The sequence below is a fragment of the Ostrea edulis genome, chromosome 9, assembly GCF_947568905.1.
Source record: "Ostrea edulis chromosome 9, xbOstEdul1.1, whole genome shotgun sequence".
Taxonomy (NCBI): Eukaryota; Metazoa; Mollusca; class Bivalvia; order Ostreida; family Ostreidae; genus Ostrea; species Ostrea edulis.
In genome coordinates, this window is record NC_079172.1 from 18390068 (window position 1) to 18404235 (window position 14168).

General features: G+C 34.8%; 1 long non-coding RNA gene across 1 annotated transcript in view; it reads left to right on the forward strand.

The window, feature by feature from the left end:
* LOC125657721 (uncharacterized) overlaps positions 1 to 9365 on the forward strand; it is a 28120-nt gene extending 18755 nt beyond the window's left edge. Inside the window, exons 4-5 of the long non-coding RNA XR_007363458.2 lie at positions 9043 to 9094; positions 9179 to 9365. This is a non-coding gene — a long non-coding RNA (uncharacterized LOC125657721). The remainder of the gene's footprint in view (positions 1 to 9042; positions 9095 to 9178) is intronic.
* The last annotated feature ends 4803 nt before the right edge of the window (positions 9366 to 14168 follow it).

Below are 14168 nucleotides of genomic sequence, written 5' to 3' on the forward strand. Positions count from 1 at the left end.
GTGTGCAGCAAATTATCCCAAACAAACAAAAGGAGACTGAGTTTATGCCGACTGTCAAGTTTACCGATCGTACCGCAGATGTCTAGTAAGATTATTTGAAAGTAGTCTCTTCTTCCAGACACGATATAGTTTTACGAAATTAATCTATCAATTAAAATTGCAAAACGAACCGTCTTCATCAATCAAATCGTGACCTAATCCAGGATTAAGCAGATGAGAAAGATAATGTTATTTTTATTATTATTATTGCATGATGAACCAGTATTTATGTTTCAAAAATACATAGCATGTAAAGGAAAGGAGATAGACTTTTTAATTATTCCCCCAGTTACATAGATACATGAAGTAATTAGTCAAAAATCCGTGTTCATCGGATTTTTAGGAGTTTGCTTTGCAGTAGTGCATAAAAATTATTGAACAACACCAAAGTACAACTAAAAATCTGCATAATCATTAAAATTTCAATTAAAGTTGACAGTTTGTTATAGAAACACGATACAGACCCGAAGCCCACCCAGACTGTTCTACACGACTTTATTAGTAGGAAAAAACCAGTCTTTAATGAAAATATGACAAAGTTTGGCATGCCTCAATTTAGGACCCTCTTCCGACAATCAGGAATAGAAGTTTAATGGATTGGAAAATAAGTTTTTTAGATCCTTCATACTTTTACAAAAACTATAGGGAGGAGAGATTTGACAGGCATTTAACACGACTATATATAATTATTATGATTCCACAATTACTGCTCCCCGGAGCTCTGAGCTCCCGTCACCGGTTTCAATGCTGCATTGTGCTGCTTTGTAATATCGATAAATTGTTGATTTTCAATATATCTTAAAGTGTTAAAAGCGATTGAGATAATTACATACTGATTTGATTGAGGTGGTTAGCGGCCTAGTATTCTTTTAAGGTAATAGAATGTTAAATGGTGATAAACGGAATCTCCTGATGACAAAAACTTCATTAGTACCTCAAACCACGTGCATATGTTAAAATAACTTACAATTTCATTTTGAAATTATTTACTTGTTGTATGGTGTGCTTGGTCAGTTTTCATTTTTTCCCCTTCTTCTTCTTTTTTGGTACTTTGTACTTGGAAAGCCAGTAAATGTATTTACAGTTATCTTATTACATAACAAACATTTGTAAAGATTTTCAGATATCGCAACATCTTTGTTGAAAAAGAAATAAACACGAGTCAAAATTAGGTTACCGTGTGACAATAGCGTGATAATTATCTTAAGGACATTGTATCGTAAAGAAGTGTGAAGATAAAATATAGAGTCACGACGATAAAAATGAAAGAATTCCGACATAGTCCCCTCTAAGAATACAGATAGAAATCAACATCAGTAACATTTTTGGCATTGAAGTGGCACTCTAGATATCCTCAGTAGATAGCTTTATAGAACATGGTATTTGATTGGGTGTACTGATTCAGAATAGATAAACAAAATAAAGTAATTAATTGAAAAAGACTAGATAAATACCCAAGTTGGATTAAATTTATTTACTTTTTTTTTTAAATCACTTTGCTTTTGAATTTTTTTTTCAAAAGTTTTCATTTTTCATGCAGAATGGTATTAAATCCTTTCTGTGTTAAAACGCAATAAAACTTTTGAATGCGTTATTTGTATTCGATTTATTAAACTTCATTCAAATTCGAAATGTAAAAAATGAAAAGGTGTTCAAATTTGATATGCAAATTTTAATGTTTCTTCACTACATTTCAATTTCTAAATTATCCGTGAAAACACCTCTTGAAACAAATCGGAGAAGCGATCGATCAGAATTTCGCTCAAGTTTTATGTAATTCAGACCCAACAGCAAGAGGTATTAGCAAAAATATGAAACGATTTAAAACGTTCATCAATTTTTCCTTATCGAGACCAAAAAAACATTAGAGATCATTAGCAACAGCATGCCATATACGGGGAGAGACTGGCATCAGAATCATAATAAATATTTGAAACCAGTCTCAAAGGAGCAGGAATCCCCATTATGGATGACAAAAGAACAAGTGAAGCATTCTGTTCTATGCACCGAGAACTGATAGTCCAACTTCAAAATTTACCTTTATCGTCATTGGTTTAAGTTGTTGATAACAAAGCACCTGAACATAAATTCCTATCAGGGGAGAGGACAAATTACTAACAACTGTATTTGTTAATTTTTTATTCATGTGATCAATTCCTAGAGGAACTTCGCTCAAGTCGCATCACTGGGGACTATTAGAATGAATGCAGCACATTCAATGTTACATTGTCTAAACTATTATCAGCTGGCAATAGGATTACAAAATTTTGAATTGATAAACGCATTGTATCTTCGTTAAAAGTTTAATTGTAGTAAACAATGCTTTTATTGAAATCTGTATTTTCTTTAAACATTTATAATTTGCATACTTCGTTTATTATGTATATGTCAGAATAGCAAAATGATACAGCAAAGAATCGGGAGATCTGTTCTTGTGTATCATCATTTTATTAAATAGTTTTGCTCTATTGTAGACTATTCTAAAATAGATGTAGAAAGCTTGGCTAGGTTTGAATGTATTTTATTGTTACATGTATATCATTAGAAAAGGATCGGACACAAATTCTAAAAACTCTTGTAGGAAGCGAAAACATCAGTAGTTTTTATATTGAATACTGCTTGGTGGGACTATTTTCAGTTCTCTCTCTCTCTCTCTCTCTCTCTCTCTCTCTCTCTCTCTCTCTCTCTCTCTCTCTCTCTCTCTCTCTCTCTCTCTCTGACTTTTTGTTTGGTGTGTGTGCTTTGTGTTTTGTTTGTTTGTGTGGTCGGTTGTTTGATTGTCTCTTTTTTGTTTGGTTGCAAAAATCCTCAGATAGAGATGCTGACGTTAGATATCAACCCATTATTCATGAAACTTTTAATTTATATTTTTTCAATTTGACAAATCCAATTTCATATCTAGAACCATAAAAATATCGCGACTTTCTGATCTTTTCACTGGAAACCATATTTATTACCCAATTTTCCTTAAAACATTCAATAGATATGTGGCGAAGCCTGAAATTTTTAATTTGCCATTGTCCCGGACTTCAATTCCGGCCTGATGCAAAAAATCAGATCATGTCATACCCTTCTGTCTCGCTGAAATCAGGTGTAAAGATTTGAATTATGTGAAACCATAAATAATAATTTCGATTGGACTGTGGAATTGGATAATTGCTTCCATACGACAAAACAAGAGCAGAATGTAATTCGCGTTTTTGTCGGAGATTTCTGATACCCAATTCAGGCTTGGTGTTTGATTGTTATGTCTGACCAATAATATTTCAGTTTTCACATTTGTATTTTTTATTTTTGTAAATCCCCCTCTAAGTGGTTTGTAAAAAAAATTTGGAGTGGATCAGAAATATTTTGACTTAAACTCTGCAATTATTATAACACTGCATTTAAGGGAAATATTTTCACTCTAATTTTGCAAATTGCCGATATCCTATCCGACATCCAAGTTTGCAATCATGCAACAGATCGATGAGAAGCTGCTTTGAGATTCTGTTTTCATTAGCGATATCCGCTGATAAGAAATCGGTAAAATTATCAACTTTCTGACTCTTTAATCAAAGTGTGGTAAGTGTTCCGCTCATCGCGATAATCTTCATAAGGACAAGGCTGGGTGGCGCTCAGAGATTGCGACGCAAGTAAGCATGAAGTCATTCCACACTTTGCATCGCTGAACTCTGAAACTCAATAAATATTTACAACTTTTATAAATTTCTAAACTATGTTTTTTTTTTTCTTTTGTACCTGGCGAAAACTGTTTATCGTATTCATGACTGTGAAAATAGTCATCTTTCAATTCAGATGATAAGGAGAGCAAGCATTTTTATTCATTTGGCTTAACTGCTCGATAAACGCTCTACAAATCCTTTCTGAAAGCCCCTATATAATTTGCTGAAGAAAGTACACCGTGTGGGTAAAGGATACATTGCCTGCTTTTGTATGTAGTTACAATGGCATTGTACGGGATTTGATTATAATGATCTAATCGGGCTCGTTATACACATTAAAATGAAGAGATGACTTTTAAACATTACTGACCTGGTGCCCCGCGTTTGCATTGAATACCCTATTCAAAATCCTTTCAATGTATCCTTTGTATACAAATCCATGAATGAAATATTTTCACTGAAAAGAAATAAACAAAATATAGTAAGTTAGTTTTACACATTTTCCATGAGCCATTCATTTTATCTAGAGTAAAAGTAAGAGTAAAAGAAACGGACGCAAAAAAAAAAGAAGAAGGATTTATTTCAATTAAAGTTTCAAAGGCAGAAGTAGGGATTTCATATCACATGTACAAAATGTATAACTCGGGTCAATTGAATAGGAGAATAGAAACTGTTTACATTGTTGTTTCAGGTCTCATTGGCACAAAGTTAATCATAGTTCCAAAATTGCTGCGCATCATCACCATTTAAAAACAAATATGTAGTGAAATATTTGTTTTCAATTTCAAAAAGAGACAATAAATATACTAGTAGGTGATATTTAGTACAGAGTTATGTTACTGAATCTGATCAGCTGTGGTATGGTTTTCTTTTTACATTCTCTTTCAAGGACATTTCTAGAAAGTGAGGAATCTGGAAAACTCGCTCATGAATACATATGCACTGAAATCGAATTGGCTAATGTTGTACATGACTATAACTTTCATATTTTTCAACGAAACAAGAACGAGACACAATTCGGGTTGTAGATTATCAGACGTGATCAAGGTACAGTTTTCAGGACAGACATTCCAAATACATATTACTTATGACTTGAAACCGTGATGTGGAGGAATTAATGTCTTGGAACATCTCGACTTGATATTATCACCCGCTCCAATATCAGACCCCCGTTCCCGTCCAATGCCCATTTGCCTCTTTCAGTCAGATTCTCACGGTCGGCGTATATCGGGGTACTTTTATTATCCGGTATGCCATTTTTAACCAACTCAGAAACCCCTACATCCATCACCAATGCATCTCATGAATATAAATTACTTTCAGGCAAAAAACCAGCTACCGCAAATAATTGTTTATTCGGGTATGTGTCGTCGCGTGATCCGCAGAAGGAAACACACTTGCGTCTGCAGCAGTAAATTAATACGAAATGAAGAAATTTACATTTATAATAACTGAACTACGTCGCCATGACTTGTCGGCTGCTCTGTAGAGGGAACAGTTTTGCAATTGTTTTTGCGGCACTTAAGACGGATTTCTACCATTACAGACTCGTTTCTATGACTTTAATTCGAAAAAAAATTTGTTTTAAAAATAAGAGTAATTGTACATGCGTACTCGAGAGTTAAACACAAATTATCACAACCAGCCTCTCTGTCTCTCTCTCTCTGTCTCTCTCTCTCTGTCTGTCTCTTCTCCTTCTCTCTCTCTCTGACCCCTAGAACCAGTCCAGTACACTAATTCTACAGGTGACCGTCTCTGATTGGGATAGTAGGGGCATACGGAATAAGTACCCAATCATCACAGCGGGACTGGTGTTAAATTGTCCCGAATTCCTTCAGTAATCCGAACACACATCGTGTGTAGGCCGATCCGTTATCATTTGATCGGCTTTGTTATTCATCCCTAGCTGAAAAAAATAACATAATCCCTTATTTCTCAGTCTCCTGAATAATTCGCACGAAAGACACCACTGATACTTCCACGATTTGGTTTAAAGGTGACGTGGACATGCATGCGATATGGTAAAAACAAAACTAGGATAAGAAATGCAACCGAGTACGCTTTCTAATCAATCTTACAAAAAAAAAAAAAAACATTATATCTAAAAACACTTAATATGGCAATTTTTCATTTCTTGGTCGATTGCAAAACAATTTTTAAGTGGTAGCCCCTATGGTGAAACTGTTAACACTCTTATTTCAGACATGTGCTACATGTATATATATGGGGGGAATAACAAACACTCTGACTGAACATTGTTGTACAACGTATCACTGCAGGAGAAAAAGACATAGGTGGGAAATGTAGACCTGTGTCCTCGTGTATGTAATCTACAGGGATGCTATCGATGTCGCTCGTTTTTGGAAATTTACAAGTAATCCTTCAAATCCTTGCTAAAACAAGACGAGGCTGTAATAAACATTCATTTACCATTTGAAAGGGGGTGGTTTTCACGTCAATGTAAAATTCCAGATGTAATTGCTTGACTGAACAAAGACATTTTAAATAATCTTTATTGCTTTGTTTTTGCAGGGGTACGCAATTTTCTTAACCATTAAACATTCCATTTACGGTTGAAGGATTTGAAATTACATATGTAATTCTACAATTCCACATTAGTGATGGGATAATATCCCACATCCAGATATTCAGGCAAATTATGCTTTCAATCTTATTTTCTAACCATAAAAGATAGGTGATGTACCCCTAAAAGTATTTCAACATGTCACCAGATATTATAAGTGTAATTTTATTATGTTAAGAAACTTCCTTAACGTTTTGTTTTGAAGCATTCTTTACTATGGTAGTAGATACATTTCTGGTATCTGTGGGAACCGATTGGATGAAAAGTGGTCATCTTTTAGCCAGATTAATCAGTTAGATTTCTTCTTCCTGGCGCCCAAAAGCCGACCCCCACTCTCCAACATAGCGATTGTTGGTCTATTTTCCACCCAAGTTTCAAATCTGGCATTCGTTCAAGGTTCCCGCTCCTCCGATTGTCATCTTGGAGGGATTATTTTACGGGGTAAGATTCCAGCACGATACCACTGTGTCAAAAAAACTCGATTGCCTACGATTTAATAGCGATATTATCACCGGTGCCAGTCAAGCTATGTATCTCAAGAAAATCAAAGTCGTAGCGGGTCACCTCCATGAAACAATTATACCCCGATTTCAAACAAAGATTAGGGGGTTTTATGAGAAAATATTTGTCTCTAATTAAGTTACTGCTCAAAATGAACAAATCTAGTTTCCTCTATTCTCTGTGTTACACCGAGGAACGATTTTCTGTCTTGTGAATTATGTGGAGGTTCTCGAGGATTCGAGTTCTTTCCCAACCATTGATATCAGGGTTTTTCTTCCGACAGAAAAAAAAATGTGTGCCCATGTTTTCTTTTCTGTTGAAATTTTCTTGCCACTTTCATTAAAAGCTGTCAAAACCTCTTTTGAAAATGCAACATCACTGTGTCATTCATCCAACGACCATGACTGTTGCAATGAAATACTGCAAAAATACATAGCTCTCCCCTGTGTTTTGGGTCTCAGAAACTCTTATATATGTTTTAATTAATATTTATAAAGCTTAATGTGCATGTCAGAAATGTGTTCTGCTTGCATGCAGTAAACTGTTGACGTATCCTGAAAATGAAGCTTGTTAACCTGCTCTGGCCTTTCTTCATTCTTGTTGACGTTATTGTAGGCCAAATTTAATGCTTAAAAGACTCATTCAGTATGTTAAATTATATATGATATTCTTCATTGAATTTTGACAAATATAACGTGATATTTGGCGTTTTAATGAAACAGACGACATTCGGCGGGTTTTTGAGTGTAATTAATGGTAATGATGCGCGTACTTGTGCATAATACATGCTAATCTTTCCATAATCGTGCTAGTGCTTATGTATTTTAAGGATTAAAAGTGACATTGAAAGGATCAAAAATAATTTTTGCTTGAGCCACCTAGACCTGCTATGACATAACCTAATCCTTGATAACATCTCTTACATTATAATAGTCGACAGTCCCAAAACCCACTGTTTTAAAACCGTGACTGATCGCATTTTCTTGCTTTTTGTATATTTTGTGAATTTGTCTGCGGTTCAAGTGTCTAGTCGTAAATGCATGCTGCATTGGTGCAGTTTTAATTTGCCTATAATTTCGTTATGGTCGAGTTGTCTCCCCCTGATTATACCATATACCTAACATTTCCATATGAACCGATTTTCTTCAAGATAGCCCTTGAACTCTTCTCTCCAGTTGTGATATGTACCTATTTTAATGCACATAAAATGCCACATACTGACAAACATTAAATAAGACTTTCTTTCCCTTTTCATGTCGTTTTCTTAAAGGATATAAAATGCTGGCGTGATGAAAGATGGAAAATCCTTTGTACAGACATAATTGAGTTTGATACCAATTCGGATGGATACAAAAATGTGGCATCCCAGTTTCACTTCTGATCACTTCACTTTCATCTGATATTACTTTATTAAATATGACGGTATTTGCACAGCTTGTGTCAAAATTATTTTTCTCGGGGTAAAAAACAAAAGTAATGAAGTGTAACTTTAACTTGATTGTGCTCCAGTTTAATTGTGAGAAGAGATGCTGGTAAAATTACCATGGCGTTCAGCGTTCTGTACTAAAAAGATACTAGGAGCCAAAGGCCGACGTTCTTGTGTATGCATCATTTGAGAACTTGGCCTGCTTCATTTGACAACTAACATTTTTGATAAACGTATTCTTTAGCTATAAAGATACAATACGATCACGTGATTTCTGTCTAGATGGATTTGGTGCTTGATACGAGACATCAGGGAAAAAATGTTTCTCTTTTCCCTTTTTCTTTTTAAAGAAATTCAATAAACTTAACGAATGTATTAATGTTGGGGTAAATTTTGTAAAGAGGAAACAGTCTGAATGAATAGTTAGATTTCTGTTTCGCCATGTGTAATATAATTTACATGTAAAAGGAACAATGTTTTTAGACTAAATTTTATTCATATTCAATTTCTACAATCTATAAATTGCATTAAGTGTTAAATATCTGCATTATGAAAGGGCGGGTTTTTGCTGTATGATATAACACTTAATTCAATGACATATTATTGAGTCTTTCAGTTACACAAGAGAATGCCTATGTATCGCAAAATTTTATGGTTCACACTGATTTACAATAGATGCTCCATTGTTGTTCGTTGACAATTGTTGAAAATTGAATAAAAATAATTTTATGATGATATTGAAAGATATAAAGAGCTGAGAAATCTATAGAATACCACTGATTGTATAAAATGTTTAGTGTAAACATGAACACTTTATACTTTTACAGGACAATCAATGCAGTTTGGATTTACAACAAGATTTTTAAACCTTTATCAAAGGTAAGAATATATTCATATGGTAAAAAATTTGATTTCTGAAAATGACAGTTTTAACCTCAATGAGTTTTTTTCTGAAACCAACAGCTTGAACATGTACAGCACGGTGTATTTTGAGCATGTACAGCACGGTGTATTTTGAGGGCGTGTAGGGAAGACTTGATGTGTGTACAGTTGCTGTTATAAGAACAAGCTTTTCAGGAAGTCATCTAAGATTCCGGAAATTCAGTCTAGAACTTTTGGTTTAGAATCCGAGTGTTACTTTTATAATCTATAAGCCTAAAGACGATATCATTAATAAAAAGACAATTTCTGCAACTGCATTATTTAGTGAAATGATTCACTTTTGTTTTTTAAATCGTTTTATAGCACCTACTATGAGCCTATAAATGATATATGGAATTTATTTTACTCATTTATTCAGCGGAAATAAGAAAACATTGAATTAACAAAAGACAAAGAGATAAATAAAATTCAACTATTCGAAATGTTTTGTTGCATTCTTCAAGAGCAGAGCCAGTATTTGTCAATTAACCGACCATGTACGAGTTCTTCCCATTATGAAGCCCACATGGAAATGAAAAATTAATTACCGTAATGAGAATAGAAAAAACATCAAACACTCAAGTGTCGTAATCGATTTGTTTTGCAATTGCTTAATGACAAAATCAGGAAACAACAAAACGCCGCAATCGGGGAACATCCTTATGGTACCCAAAATCTCATTTAAATATGTTTTTTCACTTGTTTTGGTTGCTGCCTGTTTAAGACCTTTAGAGATAAATATATAGTGCTTAAAACATAAAAGGCGACCCCTCGGTCTTGGCTGGATGAGTCGGCCTTTTCGTTAAGGCTTTGATCTTTCATATATGAAGCGTAATGTATATTTTGTGATCCCCGAGACCTTGAGATAGGGTACCTGCCGATCGCAACAAGAGACCAGTGAGATTGACTGTCGCATTGAAAATAAATTATACTGCAATATGGTCCTAATTGATTTCATTAAATATAGTTGAAAAGGCTTCATAGAAATTTTAGTGGTCTTTTATTGCTCAACACATTTGGGGGATATCTTAAATATTTTTTCTTTTCATACAAAGCCTTAAAATGGCTATGTCGCGAAAATCATAATTAAAAATTATTTTTGGTAATTGCTGTTTTATACTTCATGAAAGAGAAATTCCCAGTGCCCGTTTATTGTTGGACACAGAGTGTAGTTCTTGATTCTCGTCTCTGGCGCTCTGCTTAGAGAGGAGATCAAATGAATATCTTGAAGAGTTACCTAATAGGTTGAGTAATTCTGATGCAAATTTTTGGAAGTCTACAGTGAGATATTCAAATCTATCGAGCAGGTGATGATGGTGTTAGCATTTTACATGACGAAGAAAAAAACTTTAAGAGATGGAAAGATGTTCAAGATAAAAATTTCTCCGATTACTATCGTAGTTTCAACACCTGTGTTTTAACTCTAACTCTCTGTCTCTCTCTCTCTCTCTCTCTCTCTCTCTCTCTCTCTCTCTCTTTCGCTCTGCAATCCCAGAATTTCCCTGAAGATTTTTTCCAAGCTGGAATGAAATGAGATTTATTAATAAACAGCACTTTGACCGTCATTGGAGAGCTTACATATTGTCCTAGCCCCCATCTCGCGCTAACATTCGTGATACACATCAATACAGACCTAATTAGGCCCTTTTTCACCGCCGAGAGCTGCTAGACGATTGAAGATATCGCCAATTTAATGTCATGTTCACAAATTACTACACATGTTGGCAGATAGACAACTGTGATTGCGTTGACCATAATTGGACATCTCTATCGGATCACCTTTAACCACATAGATAATAGGAGGATCATTAAATTGCAAACAAACCCCCTTTCCCCCTCTCCCCTCTGATTTTTATCGTATTTTGGAATCAGTTAGACCCCCAATATTGACGATTGTGACAATATAGAGCGGATAACCGTATATCGAGTGGTTATCACTGCATTTTTCACAATGTTATGCCATTTTATGATTTCATTATTCCACTTTCCACAATTCATAACATAATTGTAGTCTTGTCATGAATAATAAGAGCCACAAGTTGGTTTTTCATTTGAATTTATCTGATTTTCCTCTCTATTTGAAAACGAAATATAATGCTTTACTCTCCTAAAGCTATTCATTTTCCAATATCAAATGATGTGGCACCGTTTGAAACAAAACTCCAAAACATTTGGAATGCGGTACAAGCATGTGTAGACCAAACACTGTTCAAGGCATCAATGTGCGATCAAACGCTATTCTCACCACATTTCTAAAGCCCCTGATCAGGCTTGACAGTTGTTTATACAAATAAACAATGTATACTCCATCCCCCAGTTTCAATTTTCACAAAATTACTGTGCTTTACGTAAATGTCATTTCATTTCCCATTATAATAAATTTTCCAGTTTCTTTGTATGATGACATTGAGCACCATAACGATTGTTAAACGCTTCGGGTGTCTATTGTTAAACCAGCAAGACTGCCTTAACTCCCCTTCCACCTGCCCTGAGAAGGGGATGCGGCGTTGATAATAAACCCCTTAACTAAGCTGGAAAACCTCTCGGAAATAAAGATCCAGCCCCTTCATTCCCCAAACGCATCATTAGATCTTGTAAATTATACATGAACAATGTTTTAAAACGAATTATTGTTGCATCTTTTGTTGGCATAAATTTGTTACTTTACATAACAAAGTCTGATATTCAAATTCATCTCAGTTTAAAAACCCCTTGCGCTAGAGATTCAGTTACAGGCAGCAGTTGCAGTGATCACTGGGGCTGCATCATCCTTTGTGCTGTAACAATGACCGGCGCATGCCTCCTCTATGTACGACAAAAAACTTCTGACAATACTTGTCATCATCCAGCGAAAACGAGCGTATTTAGGAATAGGGATTAATATAGGGTAGAGAAGGCTAGTGGTCTGGAGAGAGCAAATTTTGCTGTCTTACCTAGCAAACATAAACCATTCAAACGAATCCAGTCAAATCATGTGCATATTGATGATGATTTGACGAAGTACATAAATTTTACACAAATGTTTGCATGAATTAATGGGCTCACCTTGATAATCAGAATCTAATATGAAATGACGTCATAGGTATTTATCTGAATGGTGATCAGATGACTAGATAAAACATCTATTCTTAATGGATGAATATTGTAAACTGAGATTTTCTGAGAATGAAAATTTATTTTTCTTAATTATCTTTCCCAGCAGTGCCGTATTTCAATGTAGAGTTCATTTTGTCATATCTCTCCCTGTCGCCTGACTGAAGAAGTGGGGGAAATATTTAAGATTCAAGATCGCTTCTTTGACATCCTCATCCGCCATTGAGGAACGATGTATTTCCGCAAGGCAGCAAAGCAATCAGGATGCACACTTTTGATTGAAATTAATTAGTATCCTAATAAGTTGTTTATTGATTTAAATCACTATGCTATCGTCCCGGAGAGTATGCTTGAGTGTGTCATGAATCGTGCATTATGACTTTGGTAGTCTAGATATGGTGTTCTTGATACAAGCTAAAAGCAACATCGCCATTGTTTCTTTCATATTTTAATATCTTTTGTTTTACGTTTTGGTCACAATCTTACCGCTTCGAATAGGATGTACCACAGGGATGTTTAAATCCTCAATGGTGGCATCTTTGCGGACATGCAAATCTTCACCATGCAGCTCCATTTTAGAGTATATGTTCTTGTCTGAAGTGCTCGAAGTTTATCAACTTCTCTGTAAGTTTTGAATAGAACCATAGTACACCCGTTCAGGTTTACGTGCATCTTGTACTTTTACAAATTCTCTTTTGAATGAATTCCCTTTTCTTTACAACATACCATTATAAATTGATGAATTTTATGTGGACTATCAGTAACCAGAACACACGAGGAAAGCCATATCATTATTTCCCAAACGTTTTAAACGTGAGGTATCTTTTATGTCCCCGTTATCCTAAACATGCATTTACTTGTCCCAATTTTTAATGGCATATTTCATGATCTTTTAATTGAAAAGTACAATTTTCATATTTGGGGGTAATCAATGAGGGATTTGAAGGTAAACCTTGAGTAATATCGTCCTGAAATATGATAGTATTACCTGGCCGTTTAACCGCCATTAACATCCTCCTTTACGTCAGCATTCCGCCATTAATCCCTCTCTTTATTGAGAGGCTTTAAGCTCGTCTATGAGTTTTATCAATTAACAAAAATATACGACATAACCTTTTAAGTGTCATGGATCTGTTTTTTAAAAGTGGACTAACGGAGAAAAGCAGAGACATTTAGATTACTGGTGCTGTTCCGCGCCATTTCAGACTCCCATTAGTTTTGATGCGATGTGCAGCCTCTTGAACATTGAAGGGTTGGGACAACACGTGTGAATCGCAATCCGCTGGTTTTTCTCTTATCTCCGCCATACGCATTGATTCAAAATCCATAATTTATTGACAAAATTTAAATTTAGGCATTGATCAGTATATATCTTATCATCTCTGTTAGCTCAGCCACAGATAAAGACAGACTGTGCAACGAATATATGAATATCATTACCGAATAGTCTTATTTTCGTTATCGTTTGATTTTAACTATTTTCGCGGTATGCCAAAAACCTTGAAATCAAAACTGCTGCAGTCAATATGACGTCACCATAACATCTATATAAAATGAACATAGAGATTGTAAAATCAAACTGCGAGTAAGGGAATTTAGACAAGAAACCGTGGGAATAACCATAGGCGAATATAAAGCTAAAGTTTACAGCATTTCATTTCGATTAATGAAAAAAGCGTGTTCAATTTACGCATTGAGAGTCCATATCATAAGATCAAAAGAGTTTTCAGACTAGATGGATACCACAATGCAAGAAGAAGAAAAAACTTTCCAGGGAACTAGAGGAGCTCCAACTTGTATGATATTTTCACTATTGACGACTGCTAAACCTTGTATCTACTCTAGTATACTGTAATTCAAAAAGACTTTATTGTGAGTGATAGCATTTTTCTAAGCATTACGCGTCTACTTTATCCGTGTTATATGTTGTTGTAAGGAT